We start from the raw sequence: 23064 nt of genomic DNA, 5'->3' as shown, positions 1-23064 counted from the left end.
ACCTGTGCAAAACAATTAGGAGATAGAAATGCAGTGTTTTTGGCCCACTTTAGATGTCGGATGAGATTTGAATACAACTCGCAGTGAATATCCTTTTTAAAGGGTCACGGGAAAAATAAAAATCCCTCTGAGAATCTGTCTTGAATATTAACCACCTTTGCAATCCAGTGGCAGTGTAATAATGCTTGTAATGGAAATAAAGATGTTTGTCGATGCACTTAATTGATTTAATGAAGGAGACCTTCACCAGTTTTCAATTGATTTTTTTTTTTTCTTTTACAAGCTAATGTTGCCAAATTGCCTCTTTTGCTGAATAAAGGAAGAAATTAGTTTTTAATTTGCTACTGAGAACAGCTGATTCATCAAGGCTCGGTCAGTTTAGCTAAAGTACTTGTTTTTCTCAGCAGTAGGACACCTAAAATGTATCACAGACAACACACACACATGAAATTGATTTACCCACTCTGCATCGCCTATGTTGCTAAAGGGGAAGTCACATTTCATTTCACCCAACAGATTTGGCTTTGTTCATGTTGATGAAAAGAGATGTAACATTGTTTTAAGATATGTGGTTAGATAGTTTGCTACACTGGCAAGCTGCCTCACAGCTACCTGCAAACTGTACAGAATCTCTCTCTTTTTTTAATTAATATACAATCTGTAAGAGCTGCATTGAACTTCTTGTTTTTACATTTCCATTAATAATAGTTGGCTCCAGCTCTGAGATTTTTGTCGGAGGTCATTGCACCAAAACAAGTGTTTCTATTGGCTGAGGAAATTTGCTGGCCAAGGTTCACCGAATGTGAACTTACAGGGGAATCCTGAAATGGATTATGTAACTGAAAGTGATTGTTTTTTAATTGGTCCTTTGTATTGTTTCCAACTGCCATGAACGCAGAGCAGAACACACTTCAGTGCAGGTTTGTGGTAACATGACTGCCATTTATTGGGTGAAGACTACTGGAATATATAATCGATGGGTCTGTGTGTTGCCAAATGAAGCAGCATCTAAGCCTGCTGAAGTGAGCTTCGGCTGTCTTTTAACAGATTGGTTGTCTAAGCAGAGCGCAGAGGGCCCGGTTAGGGGCGGCCAGGCCCCAGGGGGCCAAAGTAATGGCTGCCAACAGCCAGGGTGATGATGGGAGGTCAGCTCAGAGGCCACAAACACCACGTTTTGAAAAGGTGGAATACTGTGTGTGTGTGTGTAAATGTATGTGTGTGTGTGTGTTTGTGTGTAAATGTATGTATATATGTGTGTGTGTGTATGCATTTTGAGTTAAGCATGTTGGCAGTTTTGTTCCACGTGTGAATACTTTTGGGTGTGAAGGGCAGTTGTTGTGTGTAGACGAGGCTTTAAGGTGAGCTGCAGGCCATGCAGAGGGGAGGACAGCCAGGCCCCGCAGCAGCAGGGTTTTAATCGGATTGCTGCTAGAGAGTGCTGAGGACGGCAAGAACCCCTCCTCATGCATGCACATGGGCATACGCACACTCGCACAAAAACCCACGCACCTGCACCTTGATTAAGAGCGCCAGAAGAGGTCTGGGGCAGACAGAGGTAATTGTCCAGGGAGAGAGAGAGAATACTGGCTCCATTAGTTGACCCCACTCTCTCTTTCTCTCTCTCTCTCTTTCTCTCTCTCTCTCTTTCTCTCCCTCCCTCCCTCCCTCCCTCTCTCTCTCTCTCTCTCTCTCTCTGTCTCTCTCTCTCGCTCTCTGTTACTCCCTCCCCCCATCCATCTGTAATTAATGAACAGCCATCTGCATGCCTGTATGTGTTACCCTTGTCCTCCTATGTTAAAACAACAAGCCCCGCTGGCTCTCTAAACAAGTACAACGTTTTTCAATGAGCTCACTTTGTCGCCAGGCTACAAATCACAAAAGGTTGGCACTATGCTGGCTACATTGAAAACTCATAATCTCTATTTACTAGACCACACAAAATCCTCTTTTAGGATAATATCTGATGATAGCTGATTTAGGTTGTAATTGCACATGCTGGTATAAACTACCATCTAGCTGGCAAATCTCAAATCTACCCGTCACCCTGCGCTCAAAACTGGGGCACACAATTGTGCCTCTGGGAGGGGAGAAAAAAAATAATCATCCAGTCATTTCTTTCTCTTGCCACAATATATTGAAAAGGAGAGAGAACAGGCAGTTTGAGATCTATGTAAGTGAACCACGCATGAGACGTCAACTCATTCTCTAGATTTCCCATCTTCTCATCCCTCTGTGCCTCCAACTCCGACCCCCACTTTTTCTTGCTGCACAAATTATCGATCGACCCCCCTCTGTGTGGGGGGAACAGGGCTTTGGAAGCACAGCAGAGGGGGAGGAAATTTCATTGGTCCTGAACCAAACAACCTCATCAATATTGCCCCTCTCGCACCCTTCTCCTTTTTCCTGTCACTCTCTCCTCCCTCAGTCTTTAGGCTGTAACAGTCTCACTCGTGTACTTTATCTAATGACCTGTGAATCCAATTAGTGGTGTGTAGAAATCCTGAATGCAGCCATCAATCTCTCCTGCGTGGGGAAGAACAAGGATTGAAACCCGCCTCTCTGTCTCTTTTTATCTTTCTCTCACTGTGTGTCTTTTCTGCGTTGCGATGATTCTGAGACCAGTCTCGTTACATGTCTGTGTGCTTCCTTGTTGCTTCTGTGAGCACACACACACACACGCACACACACACACAGAGCACAGTCATCCGGCAGTAACGCATGCAAAAGTAAATCCATTCTGCAGCATTATTGGGGTCATTCTGGACATAGAGGACAATCATTTTCCCTAGTTTGTTTACTCAACGGCGGCAGCTGCGGTGCCCACTGTAACCTCTGTGACATATTGATCCAGCCACAGTCTCCTGCTTTCCTCCTAAAATGTCTGCCCAGATACAAAGGTGACCAGTAGGAGGCCATTTTAACCGTTAGCAGTGTTAAACAAAATTGGCAGCGGAAGCAAGACATCAGAACGCGGCTCCTTTATTATTAATTGTTTGCCAGATCCACGTATAGATCATTAGAGAAAAAATAGGGAAAATATTATTTATGATTTTCTGAAAATAAGTTTACAAAATAATAAAATAAAAATTTAAAGCAATAGAACAACAGTAGAACAAATCAACAAACAATGTGAGTTAAAGGAAATGTGTGGTAACTGCAAATGCAAAAACAGACTATAAAATTCTGTATTAAGATGTATCTTTAAAAAAATCCGTCTTTGATTACCTTCTCATGTGATCAATTAGGTCAATTAAGGGCCAACAATCCTCAAATGCGTTTTCCCAAAAGGACTAGTTTCAGTTTACAGCTTGTGCCATGACCTTGTAATGTGTTTACAATCTATATTTGATGAGAGTAACGCAGTGAGCCTGCCGTTGTAGACTTTGTGTGTGTGTGTGTGTGTCATTATGTTTATATTCTGGTCATGCAATTTATATCATGCGGTTTGTGTACGTATTTATCTGCTTCAACAATGCACATACACACAAACAGATCTACGTGAGTTGCCTGTCGGTGTGAGAGGAGAACCTGAGACAAAAAGCCACCTGACAACGACGACTGAGCGCTGAACAATCTGCAGCCATAACTGCCCGCTGACCGTGGCTTCAACAATCCATCCTGCTTTCTCACCTCGATTGTCTCCTCTGTCTCCATTTCTCTCTCCTTCTCACTCTCTCATCCGTCTGTTTCTACACTTCATTCCCCGCTCATCCCCTCTCCTCTTTATCTGCTGTCACTCACCTCCCTCCCTCCGCCCATCCCATGTTCTAGTCATTGTGTCCATGTCCTCGACGCTCATTGACCCCCTACCTCCCTCTCTGCTTGTATCTAACCTCATTTGCTGTTATTGGCCAAGTCAGCTGTGTTCCGTCCTCCCTCCCTTCCTTCCCCACATCCCTTTCTCTCTGCTCTCTCCCAGCATCCTTGTCTCCCTCCCTCTTTTCGCTAATGGAGTGATTGCAGCGTTTCTCCCTCCGGGAACGGGGGATTGAGGAGCCCAGTACGTCAACACACACACCCACACACAGTCTTTCTCTCTCACTGTTAGCCACATACACACACATTCATCTCTACTCCTGGATCTCCCTGCTTATGGACATTTAATTAGATGCCATGTACAATACAATTATCTTGCCAGGAGTCCAGCTCATATGTTTCAGACCTGATCAGCTTAAAAGGATGAGGGATTTTCTTTGTCATAAAAACAGTATACTGACATGTGCGTGTGTACTTGTGTCTTGGCATCAGTTTAAAAACACAGCGTAAGGTTAAAGCCATCTCAAGGTTGAGTGTGCTGTTTGCGCTGTGAGATGTGCAACGTACTGGTGTGTTTAAATGGTTGTCCAGTGAAAAACACACTGATACAGTATGTTTGTCCAGACCTCCAGCACCGTCCACACATGCACATTACACATGTAGGTGTTTGGAGGTTATTGATGTGTATCAATCTAATTGATGGGATCTGTCGAAAGAAAAGGTGTGTCCGGAAAGGAAAACCTCAGCTCTTATTCATTAGTGTTTGTTCTTGTATCTTACAGGCAAATGTGGCTTCTGCAGTTATGATTTAATGACGCACAAAATACCATCAAAATTTTTATGCGAAATTAAAATTTTCCCTGCAGTAATTTACCTGGCAACATACTCTCCAGTAAAGTGTTTTAAGCAAAATTTAAACTTAAAAGGATGTACATGTGCACATTTTAAATCCGATACAGTTCAAATAATAGAATAAACATGTTAAGCATTGATTATTTTTGAGCATCTGTAGTTCTCAGTGTGTTACCAGCCATATGCACTGTCCGTGTGTGGTTACATGTGTATTCAGATGCATGTTTGTATTGGATGGATATAACAGCATAGCGTTCCCAGTTGTCATGTAAATAACATGTACACACCTCTGCTGCACACACAAACGTTACATACACCGAATTGTATCTGACAGAACTGTTTCCTGATGGTCTTAGCCAATCATACAGCCTTGGAAAATGCCACCTATTCAAAGCCCATAATTAAAAATGTTTGATAAAGATGCAAATATATGTGCATAAATACGCATGCTTAACATGAGCAGTTATTAGGTTTTCTGCGGACCCTGAGTGCAGCCCTAATGGAATCCAAAGTGCTGGGAATTAGCTTAACAATGAGATCCACTGGCTAATTAGGTTGCAGCTAGCTTGTCTACGCATATTCAAATCCATGCAAAGGTATCACTTGATGTACAATGTGGCATTGGTGAGTGGAGTCCCCTGCCATCGCTCTGATCCTTCCGCAGATTTCTTCCTTTATGTAAAGCTGCAGTGCGTGTCAAAGTGCCCTGTGATGCATGCAGCAGTAAGTCAATGAAAGACACAACATCAGACAGTAATGAACAACCTGTGCGTTTCATTCGCCGGGGGGGTTGTTCAAGAAGACGGATCTCCCAATTTGTAAAACTTGCCAAACAAAAGACACTGGTAAAGGATCCAACACCTCGAACTTAATGCAACATCTTTGAGATCACCATCCAGTTATATATACTCAAGTGAAGTTGATACACTAAGTAATAACTAAATTTGAAAAACATTACTTTAGTGGCAAGTTACTTAATGAAACATTGAGTTGGTAGGGATTGAAATCCCCTCAAGGGCTTCAGTGCGATCATTTACATCCTGTTGCTTCCTCCCATCTGTGTTGAATAAACGCTGGTGTGGTAGGTAAATATGCCAGGTGTAAAAGACTAACTTAACATTAGGAACTTGTAAACTTCCAGCACTATACCATGGGATCTAATTAAGTGCATTTCAGTGATTAATAACACCTGCATAAGAGATGTTCTCAATTTATTTATTTCAGTTTTTCTAAAACTGCAACAAAAACAACAATAATAGACAGGATTTTCTCTGGCTACATGTAAGATTAGATTCATTATTAAAATAGGTGATTAAAAATGAATTTAAAAAATAGGCATGGATCACAGTTGAGGTTAAAACACTTCTGTTTATTACCTACATTAGTAATATTTTCCCCTGGACTAATGCAATGTCCACTTGAAGTTCATCTTGGATGGATTATTTCATTTGTCTTATTCACTTTTAGCCTAAAACTACCTCTAGTACTGTTGCAGAATCTTTTGTGTCTTATGCTCCGTCTTCAAAACAAAACATGCTCATGTGATCTTATCCATCTCTAGTACTGTGAAATAAATTAATACATAATAATTGTGAAACTGTGATTTTTTTTTTCTTTAGACTAATCGCACCATCAAAATCTATAATCATTGCATCCCTATTCCCTCTTTTTATCTTCCAATTCGACCACCCTCCACCCCACCCCCATCGAACATTTTGAAATGCAATTATGGATCAGTGAGCACCGCCATCAGTCGCACTTCTTGTTAATATTTATCGAGTGGAGCGGCAGCCGCTGCCATCTCTTGAGAGAGGGGCACTACAGTCATTAGGGGCAATTTTCTGTGTGTGTGTGTGTGAGTGAGTGCCGCTCAGCTCTTCCTTTCATTCCACGGTCCACTCAGCCTGCTGTAAGCGAGCTGGTACATTTCACAGGCACGAACATGTGGAGGTGCAGCCTTTTCGCAATTGTGTGTGTGTGTGTGTGGGGCTATCTTAAGTGTCTGCTTGTCTCTGTGCTCTCTGTGAGCAAGCAGCTTTGACAAGAGCATCTAGCCGTCTATAGACATGGCCGACCAGCTGAGCCTGCTGCAAGCCGTTTGATTGAAGCATTCTGCCTGTATTGTTCCCCATTGAGTAGCAGCCTTAAAGCAATAGAACCGCGGCACAACAGCTACTAAACACTGAATGGCCATTCATTGTCACTTACCTACAAAAGGAAAACAGCCCAGAAATAGTTGCTGACATTATACTTAACTGTGGTAGGCCGGAGCAGGTTAACACATGAAGTGGAATTTTTTTTTTTTTCTCAATTTGAACAAATTAATCTGCTCAGATGACTTGCCTTTATTTGACAAATAGCTCCCTCCCTCTCCTCCCCTCACAGTTGGCTGTGACTAGACCCTGTGAGCAAAGGATTTTTTACTGCTGCTTAGGCAGTATCAGGTGACTTTTCCCATTATGACCGTTTTGATTAATGCTCCTCTGTGAGGTAAGCTTCCCCCACCAATCCTTCCTTCCCTTCTCATTTCCCTCCCTCCTCCTTCTTTGTCTTTGCACACTTGAAATTTCATTGAGGTGAAGCCATTAATGCCATTCTTTGTAATAACATTAGGTCATTTAGCTGAGGTGTTGGGGTCACTAGCTGCTGCAGCTGCTGTTTCTACACAAGCATGTTCTTAAGCAAGACACAGTCAGCTAGACTGACGAGCGCTGGTTCTACCCCGGTGTCAGTTTGCAAGCTTGATGCATTTCTCAAATCAGATGGAGACAGGCACGCATCTCTCAGACAGCTACAGAGCTCTGCCTCTTTGAGGAGGCAGGTTAGATTGATTGTCCACATGAGCGCAGTGATGAATAAATAAAGCAACACAAACGGCAAGGTTGTGATAACAATACAGTTCAGACCCAGCGAGCGGAGGAGGCTGTATTCAGCTCTTCTTTTGAGTATAAAACCAAAACCTACCCAACCCTCTCCTTGGCCACTCTCTTCTTCTCTCCCTCGTAGTCCCATCTTTTCATCTTTTTGGACAGATAACACTTTCTTTTCTCACCCTCACTGCCCTCCCTGTGCATTAGCTAAATGCTGCTATGGAAACTAGTTGTGCAGCCAATAGGATTATCTCTTTCTCTTGGATAGAAGACGGGAGGGGAGAGGAGGGAAGTAGAAATGGAATGAAATCAAAATGGGGTTTTGTGTGTGTTTTTATGAGTGGTGATTACCTTCCCAGATGGAGAGGGTACAGCCTCTGGACACTGGGGGGGGGTTGGGGGTGGTTGAGCTGAAGGGCCCGGCCAGCAGCCATAGCATTTTCATAAGGCTCTAAGCTCAATCAATACCAACCTCTTTGACCCGCCACTGCTAAATTATTCAGCAAAGAAGCCTTTTGCCCATTCTCCCCCTTTGAGTTTCATTAGTTGAGTTTACTTTCGCCAGGCTGGAATGCAAATTTGTCATGTCATTTTTTTTTTCACTGACAGATGTCATTTGGGCTTAGCATATATATACAAGTGCTAATTTCACCCCTGGTTGCTGAGTCGTTGAAATATTCAGCAGTGCCTCAGACACTTTCTTATTTTATTTTTTTTTTCTCTTTTTCTTGGCACATCACAAGTGAAAATGTCTCCTCTGATGTCTTCACTAACATCTGAAGCAAATTCACTGCACTCCGATGTGGAGCACTACATTTTATCTTTAAAGCAGAAGAGCAAACAGACAGCACAATCTTCTTTTTTGATGAGAAAGTGGGAAAACAAATGTAGCAAAGATGCCAAGAAAGGCAGGTAGATTTGACACTCTCAATACCTACAGGACTCCCAAACCCGGTCGTTGTATATGAAAATAATGACAGGGCCTTTTTTTAATTACCTGACCAGGTCTTCCTGTTAAAATGAGAACAGTCAACTACTCTATAGAGGATTGCACGCTAAATTAGAGGGTGAAGAATCCTTTGAAGTCGGCTAGTGGTCATAGTGTCTCATAATCACTGGGGCTAGATGGTTTTAACAGTAGGTACCATAGAATAAGTCCCCTTATTTTTGCTGTACTCACTATTTTTCAGCTGCAAGTATCTCCAGTAATATCTATTAGTAGCTCTAGTGAGTATTGTATTCAAAGGAGAATCTCTTGTTGTCTTTGACTGGCCACCCAGTGCTGAGTGTAGTAACCAGACACTAAACACATTTGCGTGGATTGGTCAAGCTTTAATTGGATTGGCCTCTGCTCTGAAAATGGACGGCTAATTTTACCCCACCTCCTCGTCCTCTCCCACTTTACATTTCCTCTTCCCTCCTGTTCTCTGTTTTTCTCTTTCCCACCTTCCACTCCCCCCCCCCTCCCTCCCTTCTCTCTCTCTCTCTCAGCATAAGTGGGTATCTGGCGTGCTTCACCGCTGGTTCTCAGCTCAGCTCAGTGTAATTTCCAGCTTGTCCAATGTGTGACATGCCAATAAAAAAAGAATGAGAGAGAATAGAAGAGGAGGAGGAGGAGGAGGGTAACGCTGTGGAAGTGGAGATTTACAGTGGTATCGGGTTCACACGCTTCCACTAGGGCCCTATTTCCCCCCACTTCTCCGTCCCCCAGTCCTCCCTCTCTCTCCTTTTAAGAACACATGGTGCAAATTAACTCTCACCAGTGGAGAGAGCAGAGAGAGGAAGGAAAGAAAGAGGAAGGGCAAGGGCATCGGTCAGAGAGAGGAGCAGACACGAGAAGAGGAAATTTCAGGGATTGCTGTGAGGTCTGAGGAATGTCTACACTTTGTACCTTGGAACCCGCTGCCTCACACGGCCCTTAAAACAACAGCAACACCACCACAGGCTGCCATCTCCGGCGGCTCCCCTGCAGCCACACTGCAATCTCATACAGACCCTCTGACATTCTGTACATGTGCTACAGCTTGACTCACTTCTAGCTTTATCTATTCTCCATCTCTCAATGCTTGTTGATCTAATGCAACGCAACTGGCTCACACATGTTTGTGCTTTGATCATGAAAGGGGGGGGATATCATTGTGTTCAAGAACTCTTTTATAGGCTGTTTCTCTAGCCTAACACGGTCCAGTCGGTATATGTGAACTTAGAAACAAAAGAACCACAAGAGTTATCAGTCATGTCATCAAGATTTAGACAACTGGAGCTGCTCCATAACCAACGAACAGGAGGCTTCAAGGGCTCACTGCTCAAGCTTTTACAGTCAAATGAGGACTTTTAGTAGATTCAATAATATCCTCTGAACCATAAAATGCACCAATATCCTCAATGTCTAGCCTTCTGTAACACAAAAAGATGTTTGTTTTATAGTGTATACAGTAAAAACTATAGGCTTAAAATGCTAAAGAGATTATAAAAGCAGGGCAAACATGATACTCATTTATTGGATTCAACAAATTTAGCCTGTTCCTTCCTCGCATACAGAAGGAGGATTGTGTATTTCTCGTTCAGTGCGTCACATTTCCGCCCACAGAGGTTGTGGACTGGTGTTGCATGTGCTTTGATGGGCGAGTCTAAATTGTGTTTGCCTGTCTGTCACCGCCGATGGATCACATGGAATGAGGGAACCACAGCTGCGAGAGGCTTTGGAGACGCTTCACCACACATGCACACACACTTCATTTACTCAGCGCATAGATGTTTGTGCATTTTTGAGACCTGTACACAAAGCATTGCACACTTTATTATTCCTGGGTTGTATAACCTTCAGCTCTCTGTTGTGCTTACTAAAAAACATCCAGTCCAAACCCCTAAGTTCTCTACCATCTTTAGCACTCGTCTGCCCCCCTTCCCCCCGCCCCCATCTCCCTCCCTCTCAGCCCCGTTCTCTCCCAAACATCATCTCTACTGAGATGTCACACAACTACCAGTTGATTTTATTGTTGCCTCGATCTTTAACAGTACGCTATGAGGCAGCATAAACACCATCCAACGATGGTAAAGACATTTCCTGGCATCAAAGGGCTGAGCGGTGCTATCCCCTCAGTAGCTGTATTCATTTCTGCTCCCGCCACGCTCAAGCGCTCTTTGTTCTTCTCTTTATAGGAATGTACTTAACAGTTTGGCAGTGTTGTGTTTGTGAACAGAGCCACCTTTGTTCCAGCAGGCAGTTAACACTTGTGTACAGAGCAGAGGGAGAAAAGTCTGTGTTATTAAGCCTACTGTTAAATTAGCCTAAGCACTATCATAATGAAATGATTAAGAAAATACAGACCACCCTTAAGTCCCTTCTTTGTACAGTGGTAAAATCCCCATGTTTTTTTTTATCCAATGGCTTCTCCTCTACCCTCATACAGTTGTTAAAGCAAACTGCTACCCTGCATAGCAACTGTGTCAGGGGTGCTGTTTAATTCCTTCTCTTACTTGCTCTGCAGCTAATTGAAATAATCAGAGCATTTATATATATATTTTTAATCCAGATGGGGCTGGCTGTGTGTTTATGGTTGGACTAATACAGTCAGTTATATAGACTTTCACTGCAGCATCATGACAAGCTAACCTTGGGCTATTGAGCTTAACAGCCCATTTATAGAAAGCCATAATACCCTCCCCATTTGAGGGTGAATAACTCTTTATAGGCTCCCATCATTTTCATATCTTATGCCATTCCTCACCTTATTCCACATTATTTCTTCCGACTTCTCCTTTCTTCCTCTCCTCTACTGTCTGGTCCTTGTGATGAATCTTGTGCCTCAAGGCATTGTGGGATCAGGGAGGGGGGGATGGGCTGATTTGAGACATTACTGATCGTGGCCTAGCACGTGGGCATGTCCGAATCAGTTCAAAAACTCTCCCGTCTTCCTCCCACCTCTTCCTCCTACCTTCACCCTCCTCTCCAGGTGAAATGGAATGATTTAATGTGCGGCCCTGTCGGAGTGGGTAATGGAGTTGGTGGATGAGTGTGAGAGGCTCTCTCCATCAGCAACTAGAGGGTGAGTGTGTGTGTGTGTGTCGAGAGAGGGTTATTGTTGGAGGTGATTGAGACCCCCGTCTGTCTAGGTGTGCTCCTTGTATAGACAGTGTGACCTCTCGTCCTCTCCTCCCTGCAGAGCCAAGATATACACACTTTAACACAAAACACACACCTCATTTCTTCAGCGTGTGCGCCGCAGTGGAACTTGTGCTTACACTCCTCTAGCTGTAGACTTGTGACAGGACCTGTAGGGGACTGATGGAGCTTGCTGTTAACAGATGGCTGACTGTCTCTAAGATTACTTTTTTGGCCCAAAATGCCGTCTCTAAAGATGCTTCCCTGGATCATTAGAGGGTTGTTAGATTGGCACCACTTTGAGTGATGATGAGACATAATGTTATTTATTTGTTAAAGCTCTGCGGTAGCTTTTTTTTTTTTTTTGAAGCTGTTGATTGAGCGTTTTATGTAGGTGAATGTAAGTTTTTTGTTTATCCGATTACACAATTGAAATATAGTCACTTGCCTGTCTAATGTGGTGCACGGACGCATCTGGACGCCCCGGACCACTAAACGCTCCGGCTGGTGGGTAAAGTACTGCGAGTTGGACAGTGTTTGGTTTTGGCTCGTCTGTTTTCAAGCAGGAAAAAATGGTCTGGTTAAAAACTTTCTCATATTACAGCTAAACAGTACACTAAAATATGTTTCTGCAAACATTTAAGGTGTGAAATAGTCGATGTAGTAACAGAATCCTGATTTGATCAGCACTGCCTGGTTTGACAGTCTGATCTGAGTTTTGTGAGCCAGGTGCGTTGCGCTGAACGGATTTATTTGCATAAAGTTGAGGTTGAGTTGTGTTTATGCAAAAACAGATATGGTGTACGGTCCGTCAACTCGCTGCACTGTATCCATCATGCACCCCGCGGCCGGATCTCCTGCTCTCCATAGAAAATGAATAAAATCCGTCGACTTGACGTATGTCATCGCATCCAGTCTGCACGCTGCATAAGGGGTTATATTGCAGTGCAGTGTTAATTCAACAGCGAAAGCTACACAGGCAGAATATTGATTATTCCTATTGATCACACTCACACCGTCCTTGCTCTCCCCCTTTGCCTTTGTCTTTGTTTGGACTGTCCTTACCTCTTAACATTTTATGTTATAAAGCCCCTTTTCAGCTTGAACACTCACATCCAGTCCACCTCAGCATTAAGCCTAAAGGCAAAGGTATCGGTTATCCTTAAGAGAGACGAGTTAATAGCCCTGCTCTTGTGTGGATGACTATTTGAGACTCCTGTTCAGCTCAGGACACAGCAGCAACTGGCCATAATTAGGTGCAAACTGTTTGCTGCCATGCTAAAATGCCATTTAAATGCCAAATGGCAGCGAGGGTGTGTATAATATGTGGGATCTCTGGCCTGTTACTGTAGACTCTCTGCTGGATTGTTGCTGCTGCCAGAGAGAGGTTACAAAGAGATAAGTGGTTGTTCTTGCGGCATCAGCCCACGCTGCCCTTGTTAGCTCATCAGCTACAACTCCCCATCCAAAACCTTTCTCACTCCACCAGCTATTGTTAGCAGAGATGCTATCTGGTAAACGGGAAGAGGGTGGGTATTTAACTAATTAATGTGCAAGTGTGTATAGATGAGCCAATGGCCTTGCTGCTGGCACAGTTTAGGCAAGCTGAGCTTTTGGTGTGGAAATTCACAGAGGCAGTGTAGCTTTCCACTCAGCTAGGAGTGTTTGTTTTTATATTCTCCACCTCAAATCTTCTTCAATTGTAAACAGCTGATTGTGGCTCTTTGATAAAGTCTTTTGTCTATGTATCTCTGACACCCACTCTTTGCTGTTTCATTTAACTGCCTTGACTTTAGCGTGCTAGCTGCTAGACTTCTGCTGGAGAGTGCAGCGCTGCAGGCCCATATAAGGAGTGTGTATCAGCTCTCTGTGGTTCTGCACAGAATCACAAGGTGTCTGGAGCCCACCTGTCAAACCCTACCAAAGCAATCTTTAGCACCAGCCTGACAAAAACCAACAGAGCACAGCCGGCTTTACGCCAGCCTGTTGATGTGCTATGCTAACATGCTATAACATTGATATTTATTATGGTAATATGTCATGCTAAGTTTGCAGTCATTGGTTGCCTTTGAATGAAAAGAAGCAGTGTTTTCACAGGGCTGGTGCAGCAGCCGCTGAGCTTTATAGCCTTTAAAGTAAAGCAAGGCTACACATCCCCACATCCCTACCAAAGACTCTAATGTGTGTGTGTGTGTGTGTGTGTGCTTGCATCACTGTGTGTGAGCAGCGTGTGTAATCACTCCTAGCTGGCGGGCTCAGAGGGAGAGGTGGAATCAATGCAGTGGGCTATGAAGAGAGGAGAGAGAAAGGAGGAGAGGGAGGGAGGAGGCTGATCAATATCATAGCAGCAGGGTGGGGTAATATCCACTTCATGCAGGGCTGCCACAAGCAGGGAGGATTGTAGGAGCGAAGAGGGGTGGGGGGGGGGGGGACGCAGAGGAGAAGAACAGAAATGAGAGAGAAGAGAGGGAGGGGCAACGGTAAAAAGATGCAAATCTCTGTGGCGCTGGTAAACAAGAGGCTTTGTGTCAATCACCAGATGAAGTGGCACATTTAGCATTCTCCTCTCTCCCTCTACCATTCCAACACTACTGGGGATTGTTTGCTTGGCAGCGCCTGCCCATTGGTCCGGGCCGGTGATGGGGGCGTGGCTGCACGGCGATAATGTATGGGCTGCCATGGCAATGATACCCGCTGTTTAAGAGAGTCATCAATAACCCCGCCCTGTTGTATTCCACAGACTGTTAGTCAATGTCTGCTGGATCATTCCATCATCAGCCTATCATATCTCCCTCTACACACAATCTATTACAAGCATCCACTCTGTTACAGAGAGCCAGCTGTAAGAACACCTAATCACCCTCCACCCAAGGACAGGTGGATGTCAATCACACTATCACAATAGACGGGGAGGGGGGAAATGGCGAGAATGTGCCAACGAAACAGGCTGAAAGCAGACTAGCTTCACACACAGGCGACAGTACATAAAGCTCTCTTCATGCCGCTACAGTGTTTTGTCGTTGGAGGTTGCGTGCACCCTACCAGATCTCATGCTAACGCTGATTGCATGGTATGGTGAACTGTGTCTCCTTTCTGCTTGATTTAACTTCAAAGGCTGAACTGAGCAGACTTTGCATGGCCGTTTAGAGCTGGGAGACAGGATGTGATGGCGGACAACTGAAGTGAACACTGTAAACGGACACTTCCTCTGCGGTGGTTAGGAAGTCCCTGCCAAACCATATGGTCACACTGAGATGCACAGATCATCCGTGTGTGCGTGTGTGTGTGTGTGCGTGCATTCTTTGGTTTTCCTCTCTGTGGGTTTCTGAACGTGTTTTTGTGCATTTGCTCACTCTTCTGTTCTCTGTGTATCTTGCCCTCAACATGCTGTCACAACTAATTACATTGACCCGGCCTCTTATCTAACACACCTTACAGACTTTTTTTTTTTTTTTTAAGACACAGGAAGATGTGTGTGTTTGTGTGTCACCTTTCAATGATGGTGGCAGGGGCAAGTGAGGGGTGAAAGTGAAGCGATGGGCGACTTGCAGAGAAGAAAGCACCGTCTCAGACACAGCACTGACCTCTCTGTCTTTTCTTTCCTTTCTCTCCTTCTCTCTCTCACTGCGGGTAAACAGTCATCCCCCTCTCCTCCCTCACAGAGTGAGCTGAGGCGAGTAATTCCCCCGTCTACAGCAAAAATCCTTTACCTCCCCTACCCAGCCCTGGACGCTGCTGCACAAAGCAAATGCAGTGTGAGCCTGTGTGTGTGTGTGTGTGTATGTGTGCATGTTCAAAGTATGCCTTTTGATTTACAGGCACACACACAGATAAATGGGCGGAGAGGGCTTTGATGTGCCTCGGTTGCAGAGAGTAGAGATGTTGGTGTGTTGTTCAACCTCTTTGTCTCGTACTCTCTCTCTCGGTGGGTGCTCTGTTTTTCGTGTGTGTTTGTGTGAAACGATAACCACAGTGTTTGACACACTATGCTCATCATGACTTCCATTTTTTTTTCTCATGTTCTGCATTAGCGAACAATTGTTTGCTTAACCATGTTTATTTTATTGTTACAGTTTGGGAAGTCAGCAGCAGAGACATTGAAAGGGGCATTTTAAACATGTGTAATCCTTGCAGAACAGTCACCTTTTGATTCAAAACTTTCCATTTCCCACATTTCCATGCTGTGAACAAGATATACTGTTTTCTTAAATACATTTTACATTCCCAGCTTCACTCTACTGCCTTACTCTTGTATAGAGTTAATGACGTACAAAAATATAACACATCTTATCAATAATGCAGATCAGTGTGTGCATGTTTTCATTGTTTCTGCCATGCTAATTTCAATAATTTAAACCTTTCTTCTTGCTTTTACACCACCTGTTTTTTTAGTCAGTTAAAAACACTATGATTTTTCTTGTATTGTAACTCTAATTATTTTCTTAATTTACATTTTTTTGCCTCATTAGCTCATTCTGTCTCCCATAGCATACACCCATTTTGGCGATTTAAGATAAACAGAAGGTGAAACATCCCGTCATTTCTTATGATCTAGAAAATGTGAAATCTTTGTGGTGAGTTAAACGCGTAGGAGGAATACATAAAAATTTCAATCAATATTATTACAGTCCAAATGCCTTTGGACTCCTTTAGTAATGATTTTTCAGTTTTATGTCCAACCCCCAGTTTCCCATTTTTAATGTGAAATTTGATTTATGGAAGAAAAATGCTGTTTCATTGTGAATTGTGAAATTAGTTTTCAGGTCGAATTAAACATGTTTCAGATGGGCTGAAAATGTGTCTGTCTGTCACTTGCAGAAATTCCATCTATGATGGTGTTACAATATGGCGGCTTTTATTGCCAGTCTAGACTGAGAATCATGCAGTACAGCTCCTTCTAGCACTGGGCCAGCCTTGTTATTGCAGCTGTGTTGTCTATAATACATCTCTTGTTGCAGCTCAGCAGGAGACTGCTCAAAGCTTCTGGTGTGTGTGTGTGTGTGTGTGTATATGTGTGTGCGTGCATGTGTTATAACCACATTCTTCCCCAGCATTCAGACTACAGTTGCTGCAAGTAGCCTTTTGATTTTTTGAGGTCTAACTGTATTCAGTGAAAGGCCTGTAACTTTTGCTATTATACATACACACACACACACATCTGATAGTCTACTGAATTTGCATCCACACCGATATATCGTTACACACATGGATAGGTAATTTGCATGCGATTATTTGCATATTGTACAAAGCAAGCGTGTTTGACAGACCACCCACTGCTCAGCTAGTGTGGCGTCCGGCTGATACACCGCTTACATGATGTATTACTGATAGGGCCAATGTCATCACTGGAGACGTGACAGACAGCCAAGGTCACCTTCAGACGCAGAGATAGAGAGGGAGAGAGACAGAGCGATAGATATCTTCAGAGGCAGTGGCCAGATAAAACAATACAATCACAACTGTTTGGGATGGGAATTGATAAGATTTTATTTATACTAATGCCATTATTGATTCTGCTTATCGTTCCTTATTGATTCCTGATCATTTTTCTGTGTGGAAAAAAAAAAAGTGAGCCTATGTAGGTTTTCAACAACAACGGAACTGTTTTATTATCTCTGAGTCTGAACACAGTGTAGAAACAGAGTAGAAAAAAGGCACACAGGCTGGAGCAAGTGATTCTACTCAGAGAAGTGATTGTTCACCCCCAAGTTCCCTTAGTATTACTGTACTGCACTACAGCTGACAGTCTGCTGTCAGTTAGTTAGCTCTGTTAGCTCCAGCAGCAGACCGACAGAACAGCGGCTCTCCCTGCAGCCCGGCCCCGTCACAGTACCGGGTCAGCACTGGGTCTTCTCGGTTATTCTGGGTGTGCTTTATTTGCTGTCTTGGTCTTAGGGCTATTACTCTTTTTGGTTATAAGTTTCCAGCAGTGTAGATGCATGATTTTGACATCATTGTTTTGCAATGCGCAACTGTCAGAAAAACATGCCAACTTCAATAAAAGACTCAGAGGTATACGATTCCAACGGATCAAACAGTTTGGAACTGGTTCTGAACTAGAACCAGTTCTCGATTCCCATCGATGAGCTCATGGTGATATGAGCTCTTGGAGGCCGTCTGTGATGCTGTCTGTCCGGTTTCATGCACAGTGTTAAGATCTGTTTTTGCATGCTTGCGCTCTTATTCTCTGCTTCCCTCTCTCTTGCTTATTTGCCTTCACTCACCAGCTATGTATCGCCACTCCTCTCTCTCATGGGCGTGTATGTGTTTGTGTTCTTACACAGTAGCGGTTGTATGTTTGTGTATGCATACGGAAATGAACTTCAGAGTGTATTAGCAGGATCATAAATGTTCCTATTAGCTGTGTGTATCGACGTGTGCCGACTATACAGAGCAACACACACACACACAAGAAACCTCTCGGTCTCTCAGTATCTATGTCACTCTCACACACATACTCCCTGCAGACACTCTTCTGATGGCCTGACAGCTGCTCTTACATACACACACTCAATTCCTTTTTTACCAACTCTCCATCATCCATCTCAAAGCAGACACCCCATCAGTCTTTAAACTGACACAACTAACACACACAGACACACCTTTATGACTCCCCAGCAAGTTGTTGACGAGATATACCACACAGACGCACACGCACACAATCTGTCCGACACACAAATATGCTACCCTTGGCCGAATTTTATTTACTTTGCACTTTTATTACTACTTCATTCACCTACACTTGAGCCTGAAACCTAATTTTTTTTGTGTGTGTGTGTGTGTGTGTGTGCACGAATTAAACCAAGGGGGAGATCGATTAGCATTGGCTTAAGCAAGCCTTCTCATTTCCTGTCTTCCATTATAGCACTCATTCAGCCCACAGCTCCTTCTATGCCATGCCCACTGGTAGTCATACACACACACACGCGCGCACACACACACACAGGGTCCGGATTAGCCAGCTGGGCAGACGTCCAATATGACAAGTCCACACATACACAAAGCCTGATATTCATATCCTTTCTGCACGCCCCTCTCTGTGAGTAGTCCCCCTCTCTCCCTCCTCAGCAGTAGTCCAGTCAGTATTAGTAAGACGTCTCATTAGCTCTCCAGGCTATGCTAACAAGGCAAAAAATGGCCTTCCAAACAAAACACCACGCCATTTAAACACTCTGCGCAACACAAAGAAAGCCTGCGTCGTCCAAAAACGTCAGCATTCCTCAGTCTTTTGTGTGTGTGTGCGTGTGTGTGTCTGTGTCTCATTCCGAATCCTGACTCATGGGTCTTACCTTGAGACCAGACAAGTCTCTGCTCTCAAAAGAACATCCCGGGCTATATGTTCACACACTCACTGGAAAACACACTAACAAGCACAGGAAGCCAGGTATCAAAGCGAGGTGGCTTTGAAGCTGCTAAATGAAAGGCTGAAGGCAGGAATGACAATGTTTTCTGGCAGGCTCTAACTGTATATCTGTCTGAGAGGGAGAGCTTGGGCAATAAAGTCAGTATTATGATCTGAACACCCACATATGAGCTCTCCTAAACGCCTCCATCTGTCCTCGCACAGCCCTCGTATGAAGTCTCACTTGGATCTGCATTCTAGTCTATAGCCTACTAGTGCTGCAAGGATCTTTTTTGCCTGTGTTCTCAAAAAAAGAAGACGTGCTCTCTGTATTTGTGTGTAGGCTAAAATCACTGAGCACGAGTTGTCAGGTCCTCTGTGCTCTGTGTCTGTGTTCTGCGGATAATGATCATCATTAGTGAGTGTATTCTTTAAATCCTCTCTCCTTAGCCTTTTCACTGCACTGCACTCTGTACCATCACTTAACTCGTCTTAAATTTCTTGGCTAAAACCACCGTGCAGCAGAAGTGTTTTGGAGGCAAAGACAAATATTTAAGTTGGACACTGGCTGGCTATTTTATGGAGCAAGCAGCCAAGGCTAGTGTGCTCGATTCTCACCGCCCCTCTCTGTCTAGAAGGAGGTCAATGTGGTCAACATCATCCATTTGCTTATTATTTCTGCCTTTAATTTGCTTATTCCCACAGGGGACACGTTTGAAATAAAGGAGAGACGAAACAAAGACTTGTGCAATTAGCCCTGTTTGTTATCAACATGGAGTGAAGCCAAGTGCCGGACAAGCTCAGATGTGGCAGTCATGTGCGGTGCTTGTGACTCTCCAGTGTGTAAAGTGTGCCTGTGGTTGGCAGTATGATCCGCCAGTAGTTGCCCTGAGCCCTCGCGTCTTAATTAGTATCATCTGTGAGTTCCGCGTGACTCAACCCCTCTCCTTCTTCTTCTTTCGTCTCACAATCTCTGCCACCATCCCTCCTACTTTTGCCTGGATGACAAGAGGACCTGTTAACATCCTCAGATGTGTTGCTGTACGCTGTCAATTTGTACAATGACACGACTAGTGAGTCTGTCGTAAAGTGATTTATGCGTGTCTGCCCAATTCCTTGAAAGGGGGTTTTAAATTTAAGACAGGCATGGGACTTCATGTTCAAAGGCACCCATACACACACACACCCACACACACACACACCAGAGCAACAAGAGCAAATCTGCCCACTTTGAAACGGCTAATGCTCATCCAATCCAATATGGAGCCGGGCTGACAGATGGGCCCAGTGTGTTCAAAGCAGAGGGCGCCGATTTAATATCCAAACAGGTCAAGCCAAAGAGAGGCAGAGAGAGAGACACCCCTGTGTAGGCACGGCGCAAAGGTCCTGCCAGCACCGCCACCACAGCTGGGACTCACCTCACCCCCCTCACCCACCCCCTCACCCCCCCTCCTCCCACACTCGCTCCATTTGTTCTTGTTGCCAGGCGGGGAGGCAGGCTGCGCACAGTTCCTCCTCACAAACGTTGTAATCAGCATTTGTTTACGTGTTATCATATGTGCCTAAGAAGAAGGCTTGAGGGGCCGGTTATCCTTCCGTCCTTCCAAGTAGCCAAGTGCACCATGTGAAGCCCATAAGGAGAGGAGGATTGCAGAGTCGAATCCTTCTGCTGCTGGCTCTGACAGCCTGATTTAGAGGTGCTTTCTCTTACCTCTGACACAGAGTCCCAGCCTGCCCCGCTCTACTGCAGGGTTGGGAGAAGAATAGTGGTGCTTATCCTGAAAGCCTGTTATTTGTGTGTGTGTGTGTGTGAGAGAGAGAGAGAGAAAGCATTTGCTTGTATATGTGTGTTTGCTCACACAGCATGCTGGCTTTTCTTTTTAACAACCTCCTTTGTCAGTCACTGAGATGTCGAAGATTGCATGAGCACAGCAGATCTCTTGTACCTCGCCAGTGTACGTTCACACACACACACACACACAGTTTTTGAGTATGTGTGTGTGTGTTCTGTCGTCCAGATGGAAGTGCTTATTGAGTGCTGGTGTGCTGGCAGATCTCTCTGTCTCAGAGAGTGAGAGAAAATAAGGGAGAGAAAGAAGGAAAATGAGGAAGACAGAAAGCCGAGTGGAAAACCCTTCCAATCAGATCCATCATCTTTGTGTGTGTGTTTATGCGAGTGTATGTGTGATCTTCCCAGCCAGCTCTTCCTGCCTCCCCTCTCTAATCTTATCATGTCGGAGTAGCAGATTAGTCCTCCCAGATCCCATCTCTGCCTCCAAATGCCACAATCAGCCTTTTGTTCTTTGGTTGTGCTTACTCTCCCCTTGCGGCAGGCGAGGTGAACACTCCCCCAATCCGCCCTCTGTGCCACTTTGAGCCTCCGCCTGTCAATGTCACACCGCTACCAGCCCTGATCTGCTATACCCGAGACTCTCCTGCCCCAGGGGCGTTAGCTAACTAAGCTGTTAGCTCAGCAGCCTGCTAGCCTAGCTGAACTGCTTGACATTCCCTACTAACACTGAGCTGCTGCTGCTGCTGCTGCTCTTGTCTGTTTGACCCCCCCACCGCCCCCCCTCCCTCCCTCCCTCCCCTCGCTCTCTGCCGTCTCCTTTGTCTGTGTGTTTGGGATCTGTCTTTCCTTCCTTACTCCTGGCCGCCACCTCCTGAAGGAAGTCATAGATCCTGCATGCTGATGTCACTGGCGAGGGAAGAGGGGGGTGGGGGGTTGTCACTAACAGGGTTAGCAGAGGAAGAAGAGAGTGTTTGAAAAGCAGAGAAAATAAACAGAGGTTTCCTGTTAACGAGGTGCACTGGGGGCCTGTCGTGTGGGAGCGGGAGGGTCTGGTTTTGTTTAAAGCAGAGCTCTAGTGTTACAGTGTGGGGAGGAGGAGGGATAGGGCATTAGGTTTGAGGGTTACAGGTTGTAACAACGTTCCCTTACTGTTGTCACAGCTCAGCTCGGCGTAGCTGAAAGGCAACGACCATATTATAAAGGCCACTGTGAACAGATGTGGGAGAAAGTTAGGCCTCTGCCGCAGTGTAACCATCGAAAGACTTACAGAAATAGATATTAGCCTTGTCATTAGTTTTGTATTGAAAAACAGTGTGTTGATTTCACACTCTCTTAGTTGAAAACATTGAATTAATCCCACAGTCAGTCCATCTTATTAGTTTAACTCTACAGATTTCCAGAGCTGGTTTCCTTTCAATTTTAAAGCCTTTCCTTGTTTAAAAAAAAAAAAAAAAAGAAAAAAGTCTGCCCTCTGTATTTCCCTCTTTCCCCTCTCTTTGTAGTGGTGTGTTCGTACACAGGGGCCCCAGCTCCAGAGTTGACTGCACACACATGCAGCCACACAAAGAAAACTGCACAGCCATTATGGATCCAAGGGGCCAGCCACCTTTTTAGTGAGTCAGAGGGAGAATTAACCGACTCGCATAATGCCGGGATTGTCTTGGCCACTTTTAGAGCAGTGACAAATGCATTGATTTGTTTTCTATTAATAGAGATAAAATGTTGATTCTTTCTACAAGGAATATACTTGTACATTTCCTAACATATAGCCTGCCCCCCTATAATCCCGTCCATGTCTGACGAGTGTGCCCCAGAATGCCACAAGCCAGGCCAGAGCCAATGGAGGGAGGGGAGGTGCGTGCCATTGTGTTCAGCCCCAAAGCATGACTCTCAGATTTATATCTCCTCAATGAATAAAGGGGTAGCCTTGTACCCTTGGGGGTTTCAGTAAAGCAGCAGGAGGAGGATAGTTGTAATTTTAAGTCTGAGGAAATGAGAAGGTCTTGCTCCTCCCATCTTAATCCCCCCCCCCACCCTCTCTCTCCCCCTCTATCTGCTTTGCTCTGCTTCCTTGCGCTTTCTGTTCTCTTTCCTCCCTATTTCATTTCTTTCTCTCAGTAGTGGGTTAGTAAGTCTTTTGGCCTCTCCACAGAGAGCAGCATTCCCAGGGTTTAGGGCCCAGGAGGAGGGAGGGCAGGGCCATGTTTAGCCTCTGGCAGGACAGACAAAGATGGCTGACATTGTGCGGGGCTCAGCTCCGCTCGGCTCTCTACAGGCAGCGAGGAATGTCTCTAATCAATTCAGCATTGTGGTTCCCTGTTATATGTTCTCTCTCTGTTATTTTCTA

At 44.6% G+C, this 23064-nt stretch overlaps 1 protein-coding gene across 6 annotated transcripts in view; it reads left to right on the top strand.

Moving 5' to 3' along the window:
- Positions 1-23064, top strand: part of rerea (arginine-glutamic acid dipeptide (RE) repeats a) — a 132089-nt gene that overhangs the window by 64645 nt on the left and 44380 nt on the right. The window lies entirely within an intron of this gene.

This window comes from Thunnus maccoyii, chromosome 4 (genome assembly GCF_910596095.1).
Source record: "Thunnus maccoyii chromosome 4, fThuMac1.1, whole genome shotgun sequence".
Taxonomy (NCBI): Eukaryota; Metazoa; Chordata; class Actinopteri; order Scombriformes; family Scombridae; genus Thunnus; species Thunnus maccoyii.
The sequence above is the reverse complement of the archived record's forward strand: the minus strand, read 5'-3'. Positions and strand labels throughout refer to the sequence as shown.